Source organism: Danio rerio, chromosome 21 (assembly GCF_049306965.1).
Source record: "Danio rerio strain Tuebingen ecotype United States chromosome 21, GRCz12tu, whole genome shotgun sequence".
NCBI classification, from domain to species: domain Eukaryota; kingdom Metazoa; phylum Chordata; class Actinopteri; order Cypriniformes; family Danionidae; genus Danio; species Danio rerio.
This window is the reverse complement of record NC_133196.1, coordinates 43,587,804-43,595,990: the sequence shown is the minus strand read 5'-3', so window position 1 is coordinate 43,595,990 and position 8,187 is coordinate 43,587,804.

Below are 8,187 nucleotides of genomic sequence, written 5' to 3'. Positions count from 1 at the left end.
CTTTTTAAGGTGGTAATGCCATTGATAAGTCAGAAATAATGGGTTTTGTGTAGAGGCCAATTTTACCATAAATGATCAAATCACAGCATTAAATATTCATTATTTCTTGCACCCCACCACTTAACCTTTTGCTCTGTGTGCTTTCACAGCAACGGTTGGGTTAATTAGCTCTTGGCTTCAGAACAGACCTCAGGAGAGATGGTAGAGCTATTAAAACTACATTCATCAAATAAATTCCAGCTTATTGAACTATAACTCTGAGTACAGATCCAACCTGATGTGAACTTTTTCAAATATGCTTTAAGAATTGAAATTAACCCCATAACCCTATTTTCTCCCTATATTGTAGTTTAAAGTTTTGGGGTCGATGTCATTTTGTTGTAATTAAATGAATGACTGTTTGTTTCATGCTTTCTGTATTGAAAATATTCATTCATTCATTTTCTTGTCGGCTTAGTCCCTTTATTAATCTAGGGTCGCCACAGCGGATTGATCTGACAAATTATCCAGCACGTTTTTACGCATGCTTTTCCAGCTGCAACCCATACACACTCATTCACACACACACATTCATATACTATGGTCAATTTTAACACACCCAATTTACCTGTACCGCATGTCTTTGGACTTGTGGGGGAAACCGGAGCACCCGAAGGAAACCCACGCGAATGCAGGGAGAACATGCAAACTCCACACAGAAACGCCAACTGAGCCAGCCAAGGCTTGAACCAGCGACCTTCTTGCGGTCGGCGCAGAAAGTAGTGCTGACGCCTCACAGAAAGAAGGTCGCTGGTTCGAGCTTCAGCTAGTTCAGTGGGCGTTTCTGTGTAGAGTTTGCATGTTCTCCCAGCATTCACGTGGGTTTCCTCTGGGTGCTCGGGTTTTCCCCACAGTCCAAAGACATGCAGTAAAGGTGAATTGGGTAGGCTAAATTGTCCGTAGTCTATGAGTGTGAATAAGTGTGTATGGTTGTTTCCCAGTGATGGGTAGGAGCTGGAAGAGCTTCTGTTGTGTAAAACATGTGCTGGATAAGTTGGCGGTTCATTCCGCTGTGGATTGATAAAGGGATTGAGCCGACAAGAAAATAAATGAATGAGTTATGTGAAGCTGAATGCCAAGTGGCGAGGCAGTGGCGCATTAGGTAGTGCTGTCACCTCACAGCAAGAAGGTCGCTGGTTCGAACCTCGGGTCAGTTGGCGTTTCTGTGTGGAGTTTGCATGTTCTCCCTGCCTTCGCGTGGGTTTCCTCCGGGTGCTCCGGTTTCCCCCACAGTCCAAAGACATGCGGTACAGGTGAATTGGGTAGACTAAATTGTCCGTAGTGTATGAGTGTGTGTGTGAATGTTTCCCAGAGATGGGTTGCGGCTGGAAGGGCATCCACTGCGTAAAAACTAGCTGGATAAGTTGGCGGTTCATTCCGCTGTGGCGACCCCGGATTAATAAAGGGACTAAGCCGACAAGAAAATGAATGAATGAATGCACAAGTAACAAGTGTTGAAATTCCAAAATTCAGTGTAAAACATGTCACATTCTGCTCCCAACTGGTGGCACAATCTTTTTTGTAATTTCACTTACATACAGTAGAATATCAATGGTGCTATAAAAAAAATCATAGTCATAAATATGACTGGACATAAGAACTAATTTAAACCTAGTCCACCTGACAGAAGTTGCCTTTCCAAGTTTTAGGGACGACAAATATTAGCTTGTCTTCTAGTTGATTATTTGGTATCAGAAGTGGCTGTAAGAAAGGTAAATGCTTCTAGATTAGGCTTATTTTAGCAAAATACAATATGATCATGCCTTGATTTTGCATTATTTAATTAGGACAGTAAAGTCTGACTTTGCTTAGACAAAAGTCTTGTCACTTAACAGAAATAATGTACATTATAGAATATAAAGTCATGGTGCAGTGGAAAAAGAATTAATATTGTGTCTGACTCCATCATGAGCTTGGAGGATTGTTTCCATGCATCTCTGCAATGATGTATGCAGATAACTTTTTAATGAAGTCATCTGGAAAGGCAAGGAAAGTGTTCTTGCAGGGCTCCCAGAGTTCCTTTGGATGCATCTTCAATGCCTCCTCCTTCATCTTACCCCAGACACTCAATAATGTTAAGCTGGCCAAGCCTGGAGCACCTTGACCTTCTTTGCTTTCAGGAACTTTGATGTGGAGGCTGAAGTATGAGAAGGAGCGCTATCCTGCTGAAGAATTTGCCCTCTCCTGTGGTTTGTAATGCAATGGGCTGCACAAATGTCTCAATACCTCAGGCTGTTAATGTTGCCATCCACTCTGCAGATCTCTTACACTCCGCCATACTGTATGTAGCCCCAAACCATGTTTTTTCCTTCACCAAACTTGACTGATTTCAGTAAGAATCTTGGGTCCATGAGTTCCAATTGGTTTTCTGCAGTAATTGTGATGATTGGAATACAGTTCAACAGAAAAATCAACATTCTGCCACTTTTCCAAATGATCAACTAGAAGTCAAGTTATTATTTGTTGCTCTTACAATTGGGTTTGACAACAAGGCTTTTGTCAGGTAGTGTATTCATATCTAACATACCAGAGCAGTAATCCAACTATACATGTTCTATAAATACTTAACTATATACATAAGAGACTATACAAGTACTTTTATATAAGACAGACAGTGTTGTGGAGAATACTTTGTAAATGTATTTAGTTAAAGAATACAGAATACCTATTTTAAAATGTATTTTGTAACGTATTGCGTTACTTTGCTTAATCCTGGTACTGTATTCTAAATACTTGGAATACTTCCCCTTGAAAACAGCCTTAAAGTATATTAAAGAAAAGAAAAACTTCAAGATAGTTTATGTAAAACCAATGTAATGTAACAGGTTCTATCCATCATTTTAATTTCTTTTATGACAACTTACCACCTAAGAACAATATTACAAATATTAGAAGAATTCAAAATGTGTTTGCTTTACAAAAATGTAAACATCAAAATGAACAAGTTTTGTTTTAAGGTTGTCAGCTGGCAGGCAGAGATTACACTGCACTGTCAGGTCTCGCTCACCCCTCTCATTCTTTAAAGAGAAAAACATGCTTGAACTTCCAATACGTGAATGCATTTTTTCCTTTACTGCTGCTCGAAAGTTGCTTTGGTTGCGGCTCCAAACCCCTCGAGCTCCTGGTCTGAATCCTCCATATTTGTACACTCAAGTTAACCAGGGCTGCCAACTTTGGCTAAGGTGCCCATAAGTCCCGCCCACATTTGTGGCAGAAAAGCGAACGTAAATTTAAGAGGTAAACGAAACCTCTGAAAGAGCAAACGAAACATCAAACTCATGAACAATGACGGCAAAAAAAGCAGTTTATTTGAAAATCATAGTTGTTGTCTGGTTGTTCGGTGTTTGCGATTGTCCTTTTTGCTGCGTGAGAAAATGGAGGTGTGGCGTGAGAGCATGAAAACAGGGTCATTTGCGTGAGTCTCACTGAGTTAAAGGGCCATGAAACCCCCTTGTTTCAGAAGGGTGTTTTCACACCTCTACTTTGGAAAAAGTCAGAAAAGTGGGCGTGTCCAGCTCTGTTTAGGGGGGAGTGTCGGAGGAGCTAAAGTGGGATGGTGTGGGAGTGTCTATTTGGGCATGCGTGAGTTTCAGAGTCAAAACACACACACACACACACACAAACTTACACACGGGAGAAAGTGATGGTGTTTACATGGACATCTGTAGTCGAATTATTTGCCAAATTATTTAACTTTAACTGCAGTTTGGCTCTTTCAATTAGGGAATTCATTCATGCCCCTCGCGACAAACGAGATATTTGATTCGAGGAACTGCTCTAAGCGTGTATTTTTCTTGCAATGTTTGATACCGCACGGCGAATGAGAGGAAAAAAAAAACCTTCGTATTTCCCGGAAACTTAGACGCACACGGCAGGTAGCGTCAGAAAGCCGCGTGTGTTATTCCGGTCACAAAATGCAGCGAAAATCCTACACGAGGTTAAAGTTTGGTTGTAGTGCTAACATGTTTACACTCTGTGCAATAGTTAACTTAGTTCAATACAAACAAACTGAATAAACAAAGAGCACTGGTCGCTCACTTACCAAATCTGTAGAGACAGGACAATCACCAGCAACTAGAGCCGCGTCTTTATTAAGAGAAGACTACAACCGAATCCGGATCTCAGCGTTTGCAGATGAGAACAGCTCTCAGGTAAACAATAATCCTCCTTAGACACGTAAGTTATTGTTGTCGAGCGTCGCATACACTGTTAATCCACACGTGACTCCAGCTGCGCTCTCACAGAGAGAAAATGAAAACAAAACTTAACTGCAGCAAACTATAAAAGCAACACTTCACGCTTGTTTTGCCAACACAACATGGCGTCTCTGTCGTCTAAACACTGTGACAGTAATGAATATTAATGAAGTTGCACAATAGAGCGCGCTGATTGGTTTGAACCAAGCCTTACTCATGCATTAATGCAACACACTGTAAGACGTACTAAGACACACTCTGGCACAGACGTCCAGTCTGCACGCTGGAATACACGCTATTATGTCATGACCGTGACGCAGCTTCAAAAATTAGTTTCAAACCGGAAGTACGAATTTGCTTAAAATAACGCAAAAACAACCAATTTACACTTTTTAGTGAAATATAGGTGTCCTAATAGTGTTTTTAGCAGTGTGGGACACATAAACGATTGTCAACAGCTCAAAAAATGTGTTTTGGTGTTTCGCGACCCTTTAACGCTGGTAATTGCTGTCCGGAGTGTAGCTTCTGTTTCTATAGTTTCGGCGGCAATTTAGTAATATTATTATTAACCAGACACACATCGTCCGAATTCCAATGGTATTAGGAAAGTAAGTGTTTCTAAATACCCTGTTTAAAAATAGTAACTGTAACGGAATACTCATGAATAGTAGTCTAAATACGTACCGCCGGTACATGTATTCCGTTACTCCCCAACACTGAAGACAGAACAGTATTGTGCAAGATATTTTTAGGTTGAAGAAAACAAGCAGTGCAAGATGATTTGTGGTACAGTCGCAGGTAAACACTGTTACTGAAACTAAATATCAAACCAGGACTTAAAGGGGACTTTTGGGCAGACAGGGCATAGTTTAAGTTAGTGTAAAGGTAACTGAATATTGGCTTTGTCTTCAAGTTTCAAGTTTGGGGCTGATTTTGGACATTTGTTTGAGTTAACTTCCTGATTCATTGAGAAACAAACTTTGTAAGGCCTTAAAGAACACCTGTGATCGTGTGCATTTAAGCCATTGGATCCCACTCACCAACATGACAATATCAAAATAATGTGAATTAACAAAATTCTGAACTAACATTTCAGAAGTGGCCAAAAATCTCAGCTTAGTTTAGTCTCATTCTAGTCACACACAAATCATTTTACACAACACTGATAGGACTTATATGAAAAAAATAACAATGATTTAAATGTTACTTGTACTTTGTCATCTTGACGTTGTTATCTTAGTTAAACCAGCATAAAACCTCAGGATTGTACTTTTTTTTTTGACATTTTAATGAAACAAATTCCCTATTGTGCCTTTAACAATGCATATGCAGTTCCGAATCACTGAAAGACTCACTTTGCATTTAATTTAAATGGTAAGACTTTAATTTCACCTTGCGAGTTTTCTAATCTCCAAGCTTTTCAGGGGAAGCTGATATCTGGCCTTGCAGTTTGACTTGATTGCTGTGCTGCGGCTCTCGCTGACTCAGGAGAAGCTTTGATTCAGCTAATCAAGAGTGTTCATGCGTGTCATTATGGATCATTTGGTGGAAGGTCAGATGGAGGATTCCTCTCAATAAGCAGTCAAACTGACAGCTATATTTACAATATGTCACTCAAAGGGTCAAACCTGGAGTCAAGCATGAATCACTGCTGGCATCCATTGTGGTAAAGCACTTTCAGGTTCAGCAGCTTTAGCACATGCAGTTCTAGACCTCTTCAATTTCTTTGCAAGACTTTGCGTGCCGTTCTCCAAATGCTGTGGTGACAGTAGCACTAAGTAGCACTACTTTTATTAAGATTGATTGAAACCACACAATATGAGCAACACGAAGAACAAACATTATACTTGCTTAAGGTTTTTACACTGAAAACATGATTCATTTACAAAATTTTAAAAGTAACTGGTTGCAAACTATTTATATAGGCTGAATTTAAACTAACAATTTAAATTTAGTAATGTTTAACGTTTAACCCTCTACTGCACGGCGTAACCATATGGTAACATGACACTCATGTTCATTTCCCTGCCACTGTTTCTTTAAGACCAACATCATTTTTTGTTGTTGGAAAGAGAAGACCTTAGAGTAGCCAATGATGTGCTTTGGTTAGGTCACATGACATGCAGTGTTTTTCTGTAGCGCGATTTCTGACAGACTGGCGTTTATTGTGAGTAGTTGCTAAAAGCAAATGTAAACGTCAATAAAAAAAATGTCAGATCCACAAAAAAAATCTGAAACATCACCTCCAGTAAGTTATGATGAGATATTCACAACTCAAATTTTTTTTGAATCAAATTAGTTTTTTGTAAATCGATCAAATGTGTTACCAAATGGAAACACGGTGCTATAGTGGAGCATGCAATATTGCAATGGGTTAGCTAGCTAGCAAGGTCAGCTCTGAACTTTTAAGTTGTAACAATAACAACATGAATGCTAGTAATATAATGTTGATTAGTTGTATGTTAATGACATTTGCATATGGATAAAATCTAGTTTTAATGACAATACTACTTTTGAACAGAAATCAATACAGGGAACAGTGTATTAGCGAGCACCACCATGTTATATGGTAATTTAAAGAAGAAAAGGACAGAACTGGCTCTTCCTGCAGATGAAAGTGAGGGTGAGATGGGTTTTAGTGACCATGAGAAGGATGCAGACTGGACAGTTGATAGAGACAGTTCAGGTAAGTTAGCTCAGATGCAGATAAGACAGGCATAGTATAGCATATAGTATAATATATATATAAACATTGTTAGCTAGTAGCTACATTGTTCTGATGCATCTGGATATACTTGTTATTTATTTGTTATAATATTTACTGGAGAAAATATTTATATTTACCGTATGTTGTATATATGATAATACAATATTATGATTGTTTTCAATAATATTCAGCAAAAAAAGAATGGAATGAATGAAAGCTGTAGGAATATGAGTTGTGGTAAAGTATGTATAAGGTGTAATTTATAAGTTCTGTGTTAAAGCTCATAATGCTGCAACAGCAAATAAATTATTTCAAACAAAACAATTATTAATTATAAGGAAAGTTTTAAATTTGAAATTTCTCAGGTAGATCCACTGTTGGACGTTGTTGCCAGATGGCAACATTTCATAAAGTACCTTATAAAAATAATTTAGACATTTTTTTCAACACTTCAAGTTAAGCCATTTTAAGAAAACAAGGTCACACTTTACAATAAGGTTCATTAGTTAATGTTAAATAATGCATTTACTAACAGGAACAAACAATGAACAATACATTTACTACAGTATTTATTCATGCTAGTAGTTAATGAAAATACAGTAGTTCATTGTTAGTTCATGTTAACTCATGGTGCATTAACTAATGTTAACAAGCATGGACTTGAATGTTAATAATGCATTAGTATTGTTCAGTTATGATTAATAAATGCTGTACATGTGTTGTTCATGATTAGTTCATGTTAGTAAATTCATTAACTAATGAACCTTATTGTAAAGTGTTACCGAAAATAAAAACAGTTAAAAAATTGTTTTACAGGTTTATCATAATGTGTGCGGTAGAGGGTCAAATTCAGCCCATTTAAATAGTTTGCAACCACTTATTATAAAAAGTTTAGTAAATCTAATTAATCATTGTTTTTTAGTGTATTTGGTCAAAATATTTTCAAAAGAGGCCAACTAATGCTGATCACGGAAAATGGGTTTTATTTTGTGATGCGAAAAAGAGAAAAAAACTCATAAAAATTAAGTATACTGTATACCAGGGGTCACCAATCTCGTTCCTGGAGGTCCCAGCAGGGTTTAGCTCCAACTTGCCTCAACACACCTGCCTGGGTGTTTCAATTATACCTTGTGGGGATGTCGAAACCTGGTTCTGGAGGGCCGGTGTCCTGGAGAGTTTAGCTCCAACCCTAATCAAACACACCTGAACCAGCTAATCAAGCTCTTCCTAGATATGCTAGAAACT